This window comes from Rhinopithecus bieti, unplaced genomic scaffold (assembly GCF_001698545.2).
Source record: "Rhinopithecus bieti isolate Rb0 unplaced genomic scaffold, ASM169854v2 scaffold_13747, whole genome shotgun sequence".
Classification (NCBI taxonomy): Eukaryota; Metazoa; Chordata; class Mammalia; order Primates; family Cercopithecidae; genus Rhinopithecus; species Rhinopithecus bieti.
In genome coordinates this window covers 77,925-97,818 of record NW_016807729.1, presented here as the reverse complement: position 1 = coordinate 97,818, position 19,894 = coordinate 77,925, and the positions used below count along the sequence as shown (strand labels likewise).

General features: G+C 48.8%; 1 long non-coding RNA gene and 1 pseudogene across 1 annotated transcript; one reads left to right on the top strand and one right to left on the bottom strand.

Annotated features, from left to right (window-relative positions):
* Nucleotides 1-8,535, bottom strand: part of LOC108536654 (uncharacterized) — a 28,687-nt pseudogene extending 20,152 nt beyond the window's left edge.
* Nucleotides 8,536-14,845: 6,310 nt separating this feature from the next.
* On the top strand, nt 14,846-16,206 carry LOC108536661 (uncharacterized). The gene is made up of 3 exons (XR_001887580.1): nt 14,846-14,914; nt 15,693-15,849; nt 16,110-16,206. It is a non-coding gene; the product is annotated as an uncharacterized LOC108536661 (long non-coding RNA).
* Nucleotides 16,207-19,894: the final 3,688 nt, after the last annotated feature.

Sequence of the window (19,894 nt, the reverse complement as noted above, 5' to 3'; positions counted from 1 at the left end):
ACATGTACCTCTAGGACCTTAGGGGGTCTTGGGTCATTGGCACTTAAGGAAGGTCCAGCCTCACTCATCATTCATGGATTGTCTGTGGCTGCTTTTGAGCTTCAACAGCAGAGTTGAGTAGTTACAATGGAGAACATATTCCCTGTACACCTTTATATATTTACAAAATTGCCCTTCACAGCAAACACTAGTGGCCATAAATATGTTTGGAGAAGGCCACAAAGAATCATTGCACTTGCTGCAGGATTAAAGGGTCCTTCCTCACAAGAAACTGGCATGTTCTTCTAGTCATGGGTTCAGGGTATGAGAGGTGGCTTAATTCTGTAAATTGGGCAAAGCAACCTTGTTCTTGATGGACTGGCTTCTTTCAGCCTCCTGGTCATCCATCATTTGTTTTATCTCTGTTTGTTTATCTCTGTTTGTTTTATCTCTGTTTGACAATTATTCAAATCCAGCAGTATCCATGTTGAGTTTCCAGCTTTTTTGGATTTTGGACCCCTTTGTTCTATGAGTCATGGGCATAGCTTTGTATGACTGAGGTCCCCAGCTGGCATTGTGACTTCTCTAATCATTTCCATCATTGCACCCTCCTTGCTCCTGACAGTTGACAGCCTCCACCTGGAATCTATTATATCGGAATTTTTCATCCCATTACTCCTGGGAGCCCATTTCAGGAACATCATCTCCTACCCCCAACCCCGGCCTTCAGCAATAGGCATCCTTTAAACGTAATCTCAGGGCCCATAGATGTTCCCCTGCCTCGGGGCCTTTGCATCACCCTCCCCTGAGCCTGGACTGTTCTTCCCTCAGAAGTCTATCCAGCTCACTCCCACACCTGTTCCTAAGTGACACACCCTTCCACACTTGCTGCCACCACCCTCCCACTTTGGAATCCTTTTATTATTTTATTTGTTTAATTTTTAAATTTTGATATAATTGATGTAACATAAAATGTTCCATCTTAAATCTTTCTATCTCTCTATCTATGGGCATCCCTTTACCCCAAGGTTGATCATTATTCAGGGGTATTTTTAAAGTCCTCTTTCACTCCTTCCTCAGCTGCCTCCTGGTTAGACATGCTAACAAGAATTCAGATGGCTGAAAGATACTGGAGGAAATAAAAATGGTGAAGGCCACACACATTTTGGTTCACATTTGGCATGTTTGGGCCTTTACTCTGTGTGTGTCAAGGAGAGAAAGATGTGAAATTAAAATTACAGATAAATACAAGGAATAACTGAAATGAAAGATGTTAATTTTCTTTCCCTTGGTTGACTCAACCAGGCTTTCTTCTCCATTTCTGACTGATAGAGACCAAACAGGTTGGGTTTATTCCACTGTCCTCTAATGGTTGGAGACCGCTTTCCAATACTGGCCAAATGTCACCTCCTTCTTAAAGACTCCTGGGAAAGAATGACTTTGTAGCCAACAATTAGGGAGAAGAGAAGAGGAAGCAGGAGGAAGAATTTAAGTGCTGTACAGAAGCTTCCATCCACAGGAGGAGCACAGCACCAAAGCAGCTGTAGAATACACAGTATGGCAAAAGGCTGGAGTCCAGGCCGTGCTGTCTGAGAAGACATATCACGCTCAAACCAGGTCCCACCCAGAGGAGCATTCCAGTCCTCCTAGTCATTGAGAAATAGCCAAACCTAGTGAGGCTAGAGGGAAACCATGTACACCACACTGTTCAGGTAAGTAGCTGCTGCCAACATCAATGTAGCTAGTGTTGAGTTTCAATGTCTGCAGGGCAACCGTCCCTTCTGAAAAGCTGGCATAGAAGGCCACAGGGGAGCTTGCCTGACACAGCTCAGTGTTCAAAGCACCTGGCACTGGCCCTTTGATGTGTGTGTCTGCCAAAGGCTCGGCTTCTTCCCTGTCCCTCTTCCAAGGAACTCCGGGCCTTTCTGCTGCTGCTTCCCTTTCCAGCTGGGCATGACTTGCAGCTTCCCCAGATATAGGTTGATATTTCTGCCACCAGCCCTTGGAAGTTCCCAAGGAGGAGCCGCTGGTGCTGTCCAAGCTGCACTCGGGGGCGGACCTTGGAGGCCCTGAGGCAGGCGAGGGAGGCCTTGAGGGAGGTGGATGGGCACTGGCTGGGCAGCCTTGCAGCACTACCTGAGCTGCTGAAGTCAGATCTCAGGAGCTGGAGCTCCTGAGTCAGACTGGCCAGGGCTTCACATGGCCTCTTCTGGGCTCAAGTGTTAGCCACTCCAGGTGAACTGCTGGCCATGGGGGCTCCATGCCATGGTCCGCCTGTGGCCTGCTCCAGGGTTGCCACCTGGGAGGCCAGTGTGTCCCAGCTGAGTGCCTGCTCCCACAGGGCTAGGCGGATCTGCTCGCAGGTAGGGGCAGCTGGCCATGTGCCTCCTCTGACCTCTCCTCCATCACCTCCTCCCCAGAGAGGGAGACCAGCAGGCCTCCAGCAGGGCAGCCAAGGAGCTGAGCAGCTGCTGCTGCCATCCAGGCTCCCCTGGGTCTCCTTCAGGGTGTGCGTCCCTGTGGCCCTCCCGGATGGCCTCCAAGTCAAAGTAGAGCTTCCAGCAGTTGCACTCCTTGACATACTTGATGAGGTTGGTGTGGTCACCCCACAGGTGCTGCAGCGTGAGGCTGAGCTCCAGGAGCTGCTGCTCTACCTCCACCTGTTTCAGGAAGTCAGGAACCCTGAACAGAGGGACCGGCTGAAGCAGAAGAACATAAATTGTGAAGATTTCATGGACATTTATTAGTTCCCCAAATTAATACTTTTATAATTTCTTATGCCTGTCTTTACTGCAATCTCTGAACATAAATTGTGAAGATTTCATGGACACTTATCACTTCCCCAATCAATACCCTTGTGATTTCCTATGCCTGTCTTTACTTTAATCTATTAATCCCATTATCCTCATAAGCTGAGGATGTATGTCTCCTCAGGACCCTGTGATGATTGTGTTAACTGCACAAATTGTTTGTAGAGCATGTGTGTTTGAACAATATGAAATCTGGGCACCTTGACAAAAGAACAGGATAACTGCAATGTTCAGGGAACAAGGGGATAACCTTAAACTCTGACTGCCAGTGAGCCGGGTGGAACAGAGCCATATTTCTCTTCTTTCAAAAGCAAATAGGAGACCTATCGCTGAATTGTTTTTCTCAGCAAGGAACATCCCTGAGAAAGAGAATGTGCCCTTGATGGTAGGCCTCTAAAATGGCCGCTTTAGGGGCAGCTGTCTTTTATGGTCGAAGACANTTGGTGTGGTCACCCCACAGGTGCTGCAGCATGAGGCTGAGCTCCAGGAGCTGCTGCTCTACCTCCACCTGTTTCAGGAAGTCAGGAACCCTGAACAGAGGGACCGGCTGAAGCAGAAGAACATAAATTGTGAAGATTTCATGGACATTTATTAGTTCCCCAAATTAATACTTTTATAATTTCTTATGCCTGTCTTTACTGCAATCTCTGAACATAAATTGTGAAGATTTCATGGACACTTATCACTTCCCCAATCAATACCCTTGTGATTTCCTATGCCTGTCTTTACTTTAATCTATTAATCCCATTATCCTCATAAGCTGAGGATGTATGTCTCCTCAGGACCCTGTGATGATTGTGTTAACTGCACAAATTGTTTGTAGAGCATGTGTGTTTGAACAATATGAAATCTGGGCACCTTGACAAAAGAACAGGATAACTGCAATGTTCAGGGAACAAGGGGGATAACCTTAAACTCTGACTGCCAGTGAGCCGGGTGGAACAGAGCCATATTTCTCTTCTTTCAAAAGCAAATAGGAGACCTATCGCTGAATTGTTTTCTCAGCAAGGAACATCCCTGAGAAAGAGAATGTGCCCTTGATGGTAGGCCTCTAAAATGGCCGCTTTAGGGGCAGCTGTCTTTTATGGTCGAAGACAAAGGGATGAAATAAGCCCCGGTGTCCTGTAGCGCTCCCAGGCTTATTAGGATAAGGAAATTTCCACCTAATAAATTTTGGTCAGACAGGTTGTCTGCTCTCAAACCCTATCTCCTGATAAGATGTTATCAATGACAATGTGTGCCCGAAACTTCATTAGCAATTTTAATTTTGCCCCATACTGTGGTCCTGTAATCTCACTCTGCCTCCATTTGCTTTGTGATATTTTATTACCATGTGAAGCATGTGATCTCTGTGACCCACACCCTATTCGTACACTCCCTCCTCTTTTGAAAATCGCTAATAAAAATTTGCTGGTTTTATGGCTCAGGGAGCATCATGGAACCTGCCAACATGTGATGTCTCCCTGGATACCCAGCTTTAAAATTTCTCTCTTTCGTACTCTTTCCCTTTATTTCTCAGACCAACCGACACATAGGGAAATAGAAAAGAACCCACGTTGAGTATCGGGGGTGGGGTTCCCCCAATATCCACCTTGTTTGCCTCCATATTCAGAGGCTTCATCAGGATCACACACAGCTCACGGAGAGCCCTGTGGTTCACCTCTACCTCTGGCTTCATTTTGATGACGTGATAGAAGGTCTCATCCAATTTGGAGTACAGCTCCTTCACCTCATGCATGTGCCAGGTCAGGATAGCCCTCATATCCCTGAGGGGTGTTTTGTAATTCCTCCTCCCTGCAGGCTGAGGCCACGCGCAGCACCCAGAGGTTCCTCTGCAGTTGGCCCAGCCTGGCCTGCAGGCTCTCCAGTTCAGGCCTTGCCCCAGCCTCTGCCGCCATCACCATGCAGCTGCCATTAGTCCCTGGGGCCTCCTGGGTTTGGCCTTTTCAATGTGATGTCCACATCAGCCTGGCCCTCAGAGAGGGAGAGGTACAGGGCAGAGCGCCGAGCATGCCGTCAGTCCTCCACATCCTTTTGCAGCTGGCCCACTCTCTGAGCATTTTCCTGGATCTTGGCCTCAAATTTAGCACCAAGTTCCTGGCAGTCAGCCCTGGCCACGGCACTATCCTGGACCATCGTGATGGCCTGGTGTTTGTCCTCCACATCAAGAAATGGATTTATTATGGCCTGGGAAAAGCCGTGCTGGCTTTCCTTTAAGCTCTTCCAGATGGGGCCAGAAAGCACTTGCAGGAAGGTGTCCATGTGGGGCAGCAGCACCTGCTCCAAGGATCTACCAGACAACTCCAGCTCTGTTTGATTTGACACACTGCAGCTGTGAGGTTACTAGCCAGGGCTTTCCATGGGCCTGGAGGGCTGTCAGCTGGGGGAATGTCACCTGGAGATCTCTCAGGAGGGATTCCTGCTGCTTCTGTCACACTTCAGCCTCATTGATCGCCACAGCCAGGTGGCATGACTTTAACTTTCTGGCAGTCTGGAGCCCCCTGTGGACATGGTTGCTGTGAGTGGATGTAGAATTTCTCTGGTTTGCAAGCAGCTATGAAGGTAACCAGCTAGGATCTGATAGGGGCAGCAGTTACTTTGTTTTGGTTTCCTCCAGCTCTTGGCAGTTTCTTGCTGGTCCTCAGCTCCTGCGTCCCCTGCCCACCTTGCTGAAGTGCCCATTGTTTTCATGGCCCCTCTATCTCAGGCTGGCTCCTCCTCTTTGTGCCTTCCCTTGGGGATCCCTGCTGGGTCCCCTTATCTCCTGGTGGCCTACTGAGAGGCAGGTGCCTGCTCAGAGTGAATGTGAAGCTCCTCCAGCCTGATTTGGGCCTGCGCTTGGCCTGCCATGGCCCCAGCCTGCTGCCCTGCCACAGCCGGGAGCCATCTCAACCATTTTCAAATGTAAAGGCATCTATTTAAAATGGCAGTAACTGTGCCTGTTCAAACAATCCTGAACCTTCTTAACCTGAACTTTTTCCTCCTAAAGCAGTGACCACTTTAAAAACAGATAGAGATAGCTTTTGATTGCTATTGTAAGAAATTACAAATTTAGTGGCTTAAAATAATACAAATTTGTTCTCTTACCATTCTGGAGATCTGAAGTTGGAATGGGTCTCAATGGGCTAACATCACGCTGTCAGGGCTGTGTTCCTTCAGGAGGCTCTCAGGGAGAACCTGTCTCCTGGCCTTTTCCAGCTTCTCCAACTGCCCACATCGTGGCTCAGGGCCCATTTCCCCATGTTCAAAGGCAGCTCCATCGGACTAAGTCTTCACTGTGCTCCCCACCTGATTCTCCCTCTTCTGTCTGCCTCTTCCTCTATAAAGCTACTGTGATTAAATTGGACCCCCAGGGAAATCCAGAAAATCACCCCATTTCCAGGATAGATGATGAGCAACCTCAACTCCATCTGCAGCCTTCACTCCCCTTTCCATGTAACCCATCGGAGGGTTCCAGGACTCACACCAGCATCCTCTGGGCCTTCACTCCCCTTCCATGTAACCCAGTGGAGGGTTCCAGGACTCACACTGGCATCCTCTGGGCCTTCACTCCTCTTCCAGGTAACCCAGCGGAGGGTTCCAGGACTCACACCAGCATCCTGTGGGGTTGGCGGGAGGGGGTGAGGGTGGCAGGTGATTATTATTTGCAGCACACATGCCATATGATTTATGTATGTATCATTTTTACACCACAAAGATGGGGAAGAAGCAGAGAAATATTGGAGCAGAGATTTTGCATCCTGTTAAAATTAAGTTGGTTTTAATACAATCTAGGTTGTGGTAAATTAAAATATTAATTGGAATTCCCTGAAATGACTAAGAAAATAACTTTTTTAAATAAAAAAGGAAAAGAGACAATAAAGGAAGTAAAATGATGCAGAAGAAAGTATCTGTTTAATACAAAAGAAAGCAATAGTGGTAGAAAAGATGAACAAAATGACATAGGGCCTAAGGAAAACTAAGAAAAGGTGGCAGATGTAAATTGTGTTCTACCTTAGCAGTAATTAGATTACATGTCAAAGTGATAAAATTCAAAAGAAAAGCAAAGATTCTCAGAATGCGTTTTAAAATGATCTAAAGATACAGTGTACATCCAAAGATACAAGTGGTTTAAAAGTAAACGTGTGGAAAAGATAAAACACATCAATAGTAAACAAAGACAACTGAAATTCCTATTAATAACATCAGGCAAAATCATCTTTAAGAAAATTTTCTAAACACTCTAAAACCAATCGATGAAAGGGAAACTCACAAGGAAAATTAGAAAATACTTTGAGGTGAATGGAAACAAATACACAGCATATTATGACTTAGAAGAAGCAGCTAAAGCAGTGCTTAAAGGAAAACTTACTGCTGTAAATGCCAGTATATTGAGAAAGGAAAGGATAAAGAAAGGACTATCTCAAATTAATAACCTGACATTTCACTTTAAGAAACTCAAAGAGCAAAATGACCTAAGCCCCAGATAAGCAAACAGAAGGAAATAAAATTGGAGTGTAAATAAATGAAATATAGAATAGAAAACGTTGGCAAACTCAATAAAACCAGAAGTTGGTTCTTTGAAAAGATCAACCAAATTGGAAAACCTTAAACTTGAATGACCAGGAAAACAGCGGAGGGGAAAACTCAAATGACTAATACTAGGAAGGAAAGAAGAAACATCACCACCAACCTTACAGAAGCAAAAAGGACTATAAGGGATACTGTGTACAACTGTATGTCAACGAATTCAAGAACCTGGATGAAATGAACATCTTTCTTTTCCATTTGTTTTCTATTTATTATTGAACCACTTTTGATTGGATCCTCCCCTCTCTTCCAGAAAGGACAAATGTTGATCACCAAAGACAATTTCAGACTCTTGTCAGCCTAGGGACAGCAGCAGAGACACCACAAGCTTCTCTGATGCCGCAGAGTGGCCTTCCCACGATCTGCCACTTCTCTAGACATTTATTGTTTTCTCTTGAAGATGCTGGAGTTCTAAGCCAGCACTTTAAGGATTACTTGTTTTCTCCTGGTGTTTCCTGTGTGTATACAAGAGATGACAGATAGATAGATAGATAGATAGATAGATAGATAGATAGATAGATATTAATAAACTTCTGTTTGTTTTTCTCATGAAAATCATTTTTCCTCCCCTGCAGTACAAAGGCTTGTCAAGTGCACACTAAAGAGCAGCTGATCTGGCTCCTCCAGCCCATGAGCCCTGTGCTTGGCTGTTTGGGAACACACTGAGAAGTCTGGCCTCTTTGGCTGCCACAGGATGCATTTCCAGAAACACCTGTTAGGCCTCTGTGGGTGACTCACGCCTTCCTACCTGAAGCCTTATTGGCTCCTGCAAGTGCTACAGAAACCCCTGGGGATAGGCTAGGCTGCCTGTTCCTACTGGATTTTAGGCCGGGAGACTTCTGGTGGGGGCGGCCCAGGCAGGGAAATCAGGAGCTGTGGACAGGGAGCGGAGGAGATCAGGAGGGGATGGCAAGACCCCCAGCCTGACCCCAGTCCGCAGTGCCCTCTAGAAGCAGAAATAGGAAAAGGAGGTTGAGGGCAGGCAGTACTGCAACCTCCTGTGCTGAGCATACAGCTAGGTCCAGCCTGGTGGCCCCACACCTGCAGATTCAAGGGAGCCCTGCCCTGCACTAACCCTGCACCTCCCAGGCCCACTGCTCTCCCACTGTGACCTCACCTGGAGACTGGTCTATGCAAAGACCAGGGCATTGGCCAGCAGCCCAGTGCTCCGCTCCATGGCCTCTGTCAGGCAGGACAGAGCTGGAGCCCAGGCAGAAATGAGGACAGGGCAGGATGGCCCTTGTCAGCCAGGGATGTTCCGTCCTGCTGGGCCCGGGGCCTCTCTCACAGAGAACCTACGTGATGTTGCTTCCCCTACTTTCTTATCTCACAGGCCCTACATATTTGCCAGAAACCACCTGCTTTTCTAACTCTTTGCCAGGTGTCAGGGGCCAGTCGCGGGGGGAACTGTGTGGCAGAGCCCCTGTGACAGTGGCCAAAGAAATTCAGGAATTCCCAGAAAACAGAGTGTGCTGGAAATCCAGGTGGGAGAGCGGCTCCTTGTGCCAAGATTTTCCTCAGAGGCTCCTTCTCCGGTGCCCTAGGCAGGGCCGAGCCTGGCGCTGGCGAATACTAGAATTTCTGCTGGGCTGAGAAAACAACAGCAAAAGAAGAAGCAGTCTGGGGTGTGACTTGGAGGTGGAAACTGGGTGTGGCCAGAAAAGTGAGTGGAGCCTGGAGGCCAATGAGCGCCCCACCCTGGCAAGTCAGAGCAGGATAGGGCAAGGGACCTAGGCATAGAAGTGGGCCCCTTGTAACCTGCACAACCTGCAAAAGGATTTGTATTTGTATTTCATGTACCCATTGGGTAAGGTGGCCTATATCTCCAACTTCCTTGAGGTGAGCTCAGTTTAGGAAGTTTCTTTTCTACTGAGCTGTGTCAGGAATCTCGCCAACGCCTGACGCTGCCCACCACATCTCTTTTGCTGCTGCTGCTGGAACCTGCCTGGGAGGCACCGGCTATAAAGGCTGGAGACCCAAGGAGGCTGCCCTGACACCTTTCCTTGTTCCCTGAGCCAGGGGGCCCATCTGAGCCCCTTCACCTGTGGGGAGCTGTTTTCTGTGCCTTGTATGAGGTTTGTGTCTTCATAGAAATGGCATTCTAGTGAGAGATAGAAATTTTAAATGGATAGATATGTAAATTATATGGTATGTGTGTTGGGCAGAATAATTCCCTCTCCAACCCCCAGGATGGTAGATCCAGTCCCTGGAACCTCTGTGTTGGGTTACATGGAAAGGGCGGTGAATGCTGCAGATGGAGCTGAGGTGGCCGATCAGCTGCACTGGGAGAACAAGCCAGGGAGGGGTAGAGTTCTCATGTGAACCAGGACTCAGCCTGGTAGAGCTGCCTTTGAAGATGAGGAAATGGGGCCCTGAGACATGGATGTGGGCAGTTGGAGTAGCTGGAAAAGGTGAGGAGGAGAAAGGTTCTTCCGAAGAGCCTCCCGAAGGAACACAGCCCTGACAGCACAGTGATGTTAGCCCCGTGAGACTGTTCAGACTTCTGAGCTCCAGATTGGTAAGAGAATGAATGTGTGTGGTTTTAAGCCACTAAGTTTGCAGTAAATTACTGCAACCACAATGAAAACTTTGTAAGGTTTGTTTGACTGTTTGTTTATTGGGACAGAGTCTCACTCTGTCGCCCAGGCTGGAATGCAGTGGCTCCATCTCGGATCACTACAATCTTTGCCTCCTGGGTTCAAGTGATTCTCCTGCCTCAGCCTCCCAAGTAGTGGGATTACACGTGCTGGGCACCACACCCACCTACTTTTTGTATTTTTAGTAGAGACAGGGTTTCACCATGTTGGCCAGAGTGGTATTGAACTCTCAACTTCAGGTGATCCACCCACCTTGGCCTCCCAAAGTGCTGGGATTACAGGCATGAGCCACCGCGCCTGGCATACTAAGGTACGTTTTGGAATGGTCGTTGCTTTAGGGGAACAAGTTCAGGTGAAGAAGGTCCAGGATGGCCCGGGCACGAGAGATCTCATATTATGAAACAGGGGCCTTTACATTTAACAATGGTTAAGATGAAAAATTTAATGTTACATGAATTATACCACAATTTAAAAAAATAAAGAATGAAAGAAATGAGGACAAAGATTCTAAATGGGAGGGGCAAGGAGAACCAGGCATGGAAGGGAGTGCCACCTGGGAGCAGGTGTGGGAGTGGGCCGAGCAGATGCCTGAAGGGCAGTCCACGCTGAGCAGAGGGCAATGCAAAGTCCCGAGGCATGGAGATATCTGCAGGGCTCTGAAGACCAGCGAAGAGTCCGAGGGTGGGGGTAGGAACTGAGCAAACAAGGGGGTAGATTGGAGGACAGCTGGCCAGACTGCACAGGACTCTAGGCGTCTGTAGTGACTTGGTTTTACAGAGAGAAAAGGTTCACTTTTGGAGGGTTTGGAGCAGAAGAAGGATGTGAGTGGCGAGGTTCTGAAGGATCACTCCAGCTGCTCTGTTGTCAGGAGGCATTTGGGAGGTGGGGACAGGCACAGAGGACCAAGTAGGGCAGGACTGCAATCACCCTGGCCAGGAGGATGGTGGCCTAGACCCAGGGTCATGTACCAGATGACAGTGTGGTCAAATCATGGATATTTTATTTTATTTCTAGTCCAAAGAAGAGATAGGAAAGAGGTCCTGCAAATAGGTGATTTTTTTTTTTAATTCTTCACAGCCTTACCACATAACCTCTAAATCTTCAGTAAAGTTGGCTGCATTCACAAGTAGCTGGTGTCACTTTGGCGGGGGCTTTGTAAGGAAGTGGGAAGGGTGTCTTATAAGGATGACTCAGGAGAAGAGCTGGTCTCCAGTTGCGGAGGGAATGGAGTTGCAAGAAGAAAACAGTGAGGTTGAGCGACACACAGTGGGAACAGGAGCTCAGCGGGCAGGAGCTCCAGGCCTTGAGAGAGCAGGACCATAACGCAGTGTTCGCACAGAAACCAGGCAACAGAGGGCGCCAGCACCCACCAGACATGAGGTAAGGCCACTGTCACAGCCAGGCCACGACCTGCAGAGGCCTAAACCCTGAAAAAAGGTGGGGCCCCCCACCTACCTATTAAGGAAAACGTGTGTGTGCCATTACATGCCAGTCTCCAACAACTGCTAAAATTACATTAAATCCTTTCTAGAATTTCGTGGTTGGGACTTGAGCCTGGTCTTGGTCCGTTTACTGATGACGAATCTAGTAGTGAACTGGACCCAGTTCCTGACAAGGAGCCCTGTCCTAGAATCACTTACATGTGACAGTTGACAGGTGGCCCCACCGGCTTTGCATGGTGGGCGGGTGTTCTGCTAGGCGGGCCTCTCCACGCCCAGGGAGACTGGACTGAGCTGGTTTCTGCTCCTCAGAGAGTTTACTCTGAGGAAGAAAGCAGTCATCTCAGGCCTCTCCATCCTAGAGACAGCAGAAGGACAAACGTCTCCTGCTGAAACAAGGTAAGGTGTAGCGGGTGGCCGGTGTTCCAAACACCAGTGCAGAGGGAATGTGTGTGTGTGTTTAGGAGTGAAGGAGGAAAGTAGGGGCTTGGGTCGTGAGAGAACCAGGGGCAATGAAGTAAAAGTGGCGTTGGGGGAGCTGTTGGGGGTGTGGGGACGCTGGATAAGGCATGGAGGACAGGGGTGGCTCTGCGGGTCCTCTGCCTCCACACCAAACACTCAGAGATCAGTGCCTCCCTCCAGCCTGGAGTCCCAATCACCCCTCTCTCTGATTTGGGGGACAGGGATTTCTCCTTGTTCTCCTGCCCTAACTCCTTCTTTCCGACTTCTCTTGTCCCATTCTCCCTCAGATCCTCCTCTCCACTTATGCCAAGGCTTCCACAGCCTCGCTCTGCCAGGCCTTGGCGTTCCCAGCCTGGGTGTTGAAACCATTGGCCAGGATCTCAAGGCAGCTGGGCAGGGAAAGGATAGCTAGAAGCCCAGGATACACTGTCACAAAAAGGTTGTGACTCATTTTCAGGGATTGAAAAATGCAGTCCAATTCATTTTAAAACTTTCGCCTCTCCTGGGACTTCAGGCTGAAAGTTCTTTATAGCAATGGGCTTCCAGGGACTACATGTAATTATTGGTTCCACTTTCCTTATCATCTGCTTCTTACTTCAATTAAAATTCCACTTCAACTGGGCATGGTGGCTCACTCCTGTAATCCCAACACTTTGGGAGGCTGAGTGGGGAGGACTGTTTGAGCCCAGGAGTTCGAGATCAGCCTTGGCAACGTGACAAGACCCCATCTCTACACCAAAAATTTAAAAATTAGCTGGGTGTGGGGGCTCATGCCTGTAGTTCCAGCTATTCTGGAGGCTGAAGTGGGAGGACTGATTGAGCCTGGGAGTTCAAGGCTGCAGTGAGCCGTGCTCATGCCACTGCACTCCACCTGGGTGACAGAGCAAGACCTGGTCTCAAAAAATAAAACAAACAAAAATTCTACTTCATATGTAACCATTATTTTGGTTCGGAAGCCACTCTGCCTAAAGCTGACGTTTTGCAGTTGGAATATGGCTATTCCTTCCCATCTTCAGGTTGTCTCAGGCCAACCTGGGATTCAGGACCACAGAGGAGAACAAGGGTGGAAGGGCCCCTTTCTCCTGTCTGTGTGTCCTTCCCAGCCTATCTGCAGCTCTTTCTTTGTCTTCAGTGTTAGGTCTGCATCCCAGGTGTCAGGACCCTTGTACAGGTCTGGTGTGCTCCTTCCTGTGATTCATCAGACTTGTAGAACATATTGGCCTTGCAAGGAGCTACTCTGTGGTCATATCACACATGCACATGCACACACATGCATCCACACGTGTGTGTGCACACACACACACAAACACACACACTGTTCTTGGCCCATCCCCACTGGTGTCCCCACAGCAGCAGCGTTGGTAGGGCGGTAGCAGTGAGTCCCCCTCCCTGCACTCTCAGGGCCTGGGTGTGTACAGAACAGGCTCCACTCAGGACAGATTTGAGACCCTTTGTCCAGACGAAGAGGTAGAAGTGCACCCTCAAAATTGAGGTGCTTTAACCTTAGCAACCAGAGAACCATATACGGGACATGTAAAAAATGTGCATCCCTGGGCCCCTTCAAACCCCTGACCCACTGTCCTCTGAGCAGACAACCCCTTATCCCCCCAGCCCCAGAGAGAGCCCTGCCCAGAGTCCATGGTTACTTTCTTTGAAGTCTGTTCCATCTAGTTAAGAAAGGACAGTGGTACAGACCCACTTACCAGGCATCACCAGAGCCCCAGCGTCTGAGTCACAGGATGTCACCCTCTGGGTCTAATATGCACTTGAATTAACTGGCATACTGCCCGGCACACAGAGGGAACCTAGATGTGGAATGGATATGGGTGGTGTTACACGCCGCATGTTTGCCTGTCCTCCAAATTCATACGCAGAAATCCTAACTCTCAAAGTGATGGCATTTAAGTCATTAGTCATACAAGTGGAGCGCTATGGGATTAAGAAGTGACAGGAGAGCTTGCTGTCACTCTCTGCTCTCCACTGTGTGAGGACACAACAGGAAGACAGCCATCTGGTGAGGTAGAGAGGGCCGTCGCCAGATACTGGACCTGCTGACACCTTAATCTTGGACTTTCCAGCCTCAAGGACGGTGAGGAATAAATGCTTGGTGTTTCAGCCACCTGGCCTATTCTGTCGTGGCAGCCTGAACTGGCTAAGGTAGCGGGGTCTGATGATGAAATGGGACAGGTGTAAAAGTGAGGTGGGAAGGAGGACTACAAATACTAAGTTTTAAGAGGAAACCTTGTGCAAAAAGTGGCTTGAGAAGTTTGAAAATGACACAAAACTTTGTTCTAAGACAAACTTTCAGAATTCAAAACTTAGAGCCCCAAGACTTTTCCCAATGATAGACTTGACTTTCCTTGAGGTCTTGGCCCCAGTAGGACAGCTGGGCTCTATTATAAAACCCATCTGTTATGGTAGACCAGTTGCTGCCTGTTCGCAGCTAGTTTAATTAACATTTGCGTGTGCTTGGTAAGAGAAAATCTCAACCATTTAGGAGAAAAGAGTTTGAATGGGTTAGGGATATGGGAGAGGGGAGAAGGGAGATGGAAGAAAATACAGGAATGGGGAGGGGGTACCAGAAAGAAAGGGAAAAGCAAAAGAGGAAAGGAAGAGAAGGGAAGAGGAAATTGGATGAAGGGAGAAGGAGCTCACATAACCTCCAACCATCCTGCTCACACCAGAGGGGTTTTTTGCAGGGGCCATGGGGATGGCAGAGGAGAGTTTATTCAAAGTTAATGTTGTTTTTAAATGTCTTCTTTTATTTTTCAATAGATAATTATATTCTGAATACTTGGAAAACACTCCCTTCACGAAATTGTTCTTTAATTGGGTCTCTACAGGCCTGCCCTCAGTTGTTCCAGGGTAAAGAACTGGGGCAGTGCCCACACCCACACTGTTGGACATTTCTTCACCATACCGGTGAGGGTGTCTGTGTCCACGCCCAACGTCCTGCCTGTTACTCTCCACAATGTGCCATGAATGTCCCTGACTTGTAGCCCGGTGCACCTTCTTTCACTTCTACTGCTACTACTAACAGCCTTGGAGATCATGGTTGGTGAGTGTCCTGAGATCTCAAGACCTGGCTGAGGACAAGGAGGAGGAGGGAGAAAGGTGGGGGATAGGCGACTGGGGTCTCATGCAGGCTTCAAGCAAGCGGGTACCTGCTCTTAATGATCAGGTGAGGGAGAGGATCCCTGGGATGTTACCCCCAGTTCGTGGGAGACCCCAGCCTGAGGCCCTAGGCCAGGCATGGGCTCACATGTGGCAGTTCTACAATGCTACCTCCCACCTTCTACTCCAGGACTCTTTCTTGAACACCCAGGACCCTGGAGGAATTCAAGGTGTGTCCCGTGATAAATACTTCTTTTTCCTTTCTATTGAATGTCCTATGTGTTCAGCTAGATTTTAAGTCTCAGGAGGTCACACACCAGCTTGTCTGTTTTGTGCCTCAGAACTTGGTAGATGTTGCTAAAAGTATTTGTGACATGAATCCTCCTGTTAACTGTGTTAACACTAAGTGCAACCCAAGGGTCCTCTGTACCATCAAGTATCTCACCCCAGACAGTCAGGGGGAGATGGGAGCAGGGATCCAGAGGGTTGAGGGAGTCTGGGATGGAGCTGCCCCCTCTGCCAGCCTGTCCTGGTCCAGGGAGATTTGGGTCACAGAAGCACGGGTTCTAATGGGCCTCCTCCTGTGTCCTGGACCTCACCTGCATTTTTCGGTCACAGGTGCTCACTCTCTTTGCTTTGACTTCACTGTAAAATCATGGTCCAGACTGGGGCAGCCCTGGTGTGAAGTGCGGGTCTTCATGAATAAAAATCTTTTCCTTCAGTATGACAGTGACAGCAACATGGTCAAGCCTCTGGGTCTCCTGGAGAAGAAGGTAAATTCCACCAGGACATGGGAAGAATTGACCCAAACGCTGGGAGAAGTGGGCCGAGACATCACGATGCTCCTTCTTGATATCAAACCCCAGATAAAGACCAGTGGTAAGTGTGGAATGGGGTGGGGAAACGGAGGCAGGCAGCAAGAGAGGGGAGGGAAGAGCACAGGTGGGGAGGGGCTTTAGGTGTATTTGTGTATTGATCATTGGCCCAACCATGGAGACACATGGGACCCAACGGGCGGGAAAGGGCAAGTCCGGGCAGAAAGAATACGGGCCCCTAAATATGCAGAGAAACACTTGACCTATTGGAAGACGATGGACCTCTCAGAAGTGGAGGATGATGGCTTTGTGTCTGGATTGCAGGTGCTTCCACTCTGCAGGTCGAGATGTTTTGTCAATGTTAAGCAGAACGATGCCCTGGTATGTCCTGGCAATCTGCCACCAATGGAGAGAAATCTCTCCCCTTTGACATGATGAATATGACCTGGACAGTAATTAATCATGAAGCCAGTAAGATCAAGGAGACATGGAAGAAAGACAGAGGGCTGGAAAAGTATTTCAGGAAGCTCTCAGTGGGAGACTGCGATCACTGGCTCAGGGAATTCTTAGGGCACTGGGAGGCGATGCCAGAACTGACAGGTAACTGAGCTGGGCGGGAGAATGTGGCAGCTCCCTTTAAAGGTCAAAAGCCTTCCCTGTGTGGGTGTCAGCGTGTGTGTGCAATAGAAAATTTGATTGACTTCTCCGTGGGCTTCCTGACTGGAGAGTCGGTGATGGCCATGAGGATTTCCCACCATCCTCCCTTTCCCATCCCATTTTCCACTGTTTCTTCCTCAGTGTAGAAACCCCTTCCCATTAACCAATGATCCAGTCACCAATGACCCACCACTAAATGGTCCCAAGTCTATCTGTGTCATTGCAAACATCCAGGCCTTCTCTTCCTCTATTATAATTACCATTCTACCAGTTCTAATGCCACTTCTTAATCATGAAGCCTTCCCCACCTTCCCCACACAGAATTAAGCACCACCCATTGTGTCATTCTCCAAACAGTTCTAACCACAGTAATCATGTGAAATTGTGTGATAATCAGATGGATATTTGCTACCTCTCTCAGTAGAAATCTGAGCTCCATAAGGACAAGGCAGCACAACCCCATTCATCTTCATGGCCCAGGGCCTGGTAGAGTGGCTGTCACATGAGCCAGTGATTATGTGGGGCACCATGTGTTCCTGGGGAAAGCAGGGGCTGTGGAAAGCATATTTTTAGGTGTGACAGGGCTTGTCCTTTGTTGTTGTTGTTGTTTTTTAGTGTCACCAGTAAATGCTTCAGATGGCCACGGGTCTTATTCTAGCCTACCAGATACATAGATCATCCTGGGGGTGTTCATCTTGTTTGTCTTAACGGGAATTTTTCTCATCTGCATCAGGTGGCAAAAAGGTGAGTGGCAGGCTGGTCTCTGGCCCTTGAGGATGTCTTAGTCTGGTAAGGACTTGAGAGAGGTAAGCCATGGGTCTCACCCAAGCCCCCTCCCCGATCCATCTCTCTCCACAGAAATGGTGCACTGCCTTAGTCTTGAGCCCCCACACTACACAGCAGGGCTGGCAGCACAAACGTGCAGTGAGAGGAGGGATGAAGCAAACATCTCCTCCTGAGGAGGGGCAAGGTCCAAGATCTGGAACACCTGCCTGGGGTGTTGTCTCCTCACCAACCAGCCCAGGGTTCCCCCAGCCCTTTGATGGAAAGTTTGTTTGCTGTCTGCGTTTAGCATGACTTAGCTCAGCAAGGTTCCATCCCCTTTTCCTGTTCACCCTGAGAAGACTCGCTGGTGGCACTTGTGGCTGCAGCATTTACTCCCAGATAACACACAAGGTGTGGTATAAGAAATCCTTTCACCACCCTCTAAACATTACAGCGCTGAACTCCTACAACCTATTCAAGAAGGACAATCCCAGCACATGATTAGCTATGTAAATTTCAGACTCACGTTGATTGAAAGAATGCTGGAAAAGCATCACGGCCAGGGTGGTAACCTCTTCAAGGTCGCCTGTGCCCTGATGGCGTCACACCCCTTGGCCTATCTAGTAGTTTTTTTTTTTTTTTTTAATACATTCCTCAAACATTTATCGGGCACCTACTATATGTCAGGCACTGTTCTAGGTACCTGGGACACATCAGGGATTCTTGCTGTCCCAAGGTCAGAGATGAGGAATTCCATAGGATGAGTCTTCTGTTCTTAAACCCAGTGTAAAGACAAGCCCGTCAGGAAGGAGGGAGTAAGATCTGGGCATCAGAGCCCCCCAGCTGCTGCTCATGGGGGTGAGGACACCAGGCCCCTGACTGTGCTCTGGCCTCTCTCCCAGCTCCCCGCCCAGGCCCACAGCTATGGCCATGGCCCAGGAGCTCAGCCACCTCCTGCCCAGTCTGCGGCAGGTCATCCAGGAGCCTCAGGCATCTCTGCAGCCCCAGCCTGCCTTCACCATGGACAGAGCCAAGGTACTGCCGCTTTTCTGGAAGCTGTGCATCTACACAGGCTACCGGCCACTGCATGGGACCTGGCGCTTCTACTTCCGCATGCGGTTCAGCCGCTGCTGCTGCGGCTGGCCGTCCTTGTGGGGACCATGGACTTCCGGGGAGACCCACACGCCCTGCCCCTCTTCATCATTGTCCTCGTCTCTTTCACCTACCTCTCCTTCAGTGCTTTGGCTCACCTCCTGCAGGCCAAGTTCGAGTTTTTTAAAAAAATACATTGAGCGGACTATTTAAGATTTTTGCATTACCTGTAGTAAGGTTGTCACGTTTCAACAAAAAAAAGAAATTTTAGAAAACTAAGTAGAGGTTTCAGTTTTCATTATTGTCTTGACAAACTGGCGGCACTCCCCGTCAGGTATATACTCAGTAATGAATTAAATTAGAAATACATTATATATTTTTTTCTGATGAGAATCTGATACACAGATACGTACACACACATAGAACAATTTTTTTTTTTTTTAGATGGAGTTTCCCTCTTGTTGCCCAGGCTGGAGTGCAGTGGGGCGATCTCAGCTCACAGCAACCTCCGCGTCCCGAGTTCAAGCGATTCTCCTGCTTCAGCCTCCAGAGTAGCTGGGATTACAGGCGTGCGCCACCACGTCTGGCTAATTTTATAATTTTGGTGGAGATGGAGTTTCTCCATGTTGCTCAGGCTGGTCTCAAACTCCACAGGCAGAGGAAGTGAGAAGGAGCTGAGAGATGGAACCAGGAGACAAACATTTGCAGCTCCCAGCTTGATTCTGCTCTGTGCCAGCGCCTGCAATGGGCATTGTGGGGGTGTTAGATGAAGCCAGCTGGGCAGCTCCCTGCCCCACCTTGAGGAGCCAATGATGGAGCATTCTAGAGCCTTCTCAGAGAACTGTGGCTGTGGGGAGCAGAATGCACTAGGCACCGAAAGGGAAGTAGCCAACCCCAGGGGTTTGAGCTTCCAAAGGCTCTCTCTTGGGGTGTAGGGCAGTGCAGTGAGGGAAGGCCTGGCTACTTCCTTTACTACATCTACAGAAGGAGAAGTGGCCAGAAAAGGCCAGAAGAGTAAGACGTGTCCCAGGTACCCCATCCCCACTGGCAAAGCACTTGAAGACCTTTCCTTGTCCTCTCAGATAATTTTGATCCTCTAGTCCTTAAAATAGGAGTTATAATCTCCATTTTAAAATAGAAACTGAGGCCAGCCATGGTGGCTCATGCCTGTAATCCTAGCACTTTGGGGAGGTTGAGGCAGGTGGATCACATGAGGTCAGGAGTTCGAGACCAGCCTGGCCAACCTGGTGAAACCCCATCTCTACTAAAAATACCAAAAAAAAAAAAAAAAATTAAGCCAGGTGTGGTGGTGTATGCCTGTTATTCAGCTACTTGGGAGGTTGAGGCATGAGAATCATCTGAACCTAGGAGGTGGAGGTTGCAGTGAGCCAAGATCACGCCATTGCACTCCAGACTGGGCAAAAGAGCAACACTCTGTCTTAAAATAATAAGCTGCAATAAAATAGAAACTGAGGCCCAGAGAGGTAATGAGCTTTGCCAGAAGACACAGCCAGTGAAGAGCATCACACAGAAGCTGTGTGTGCCCAGTTGTGTGGAGATCCTTGGTTTATGCTGGAGGTGGCAGAATTTTGAGG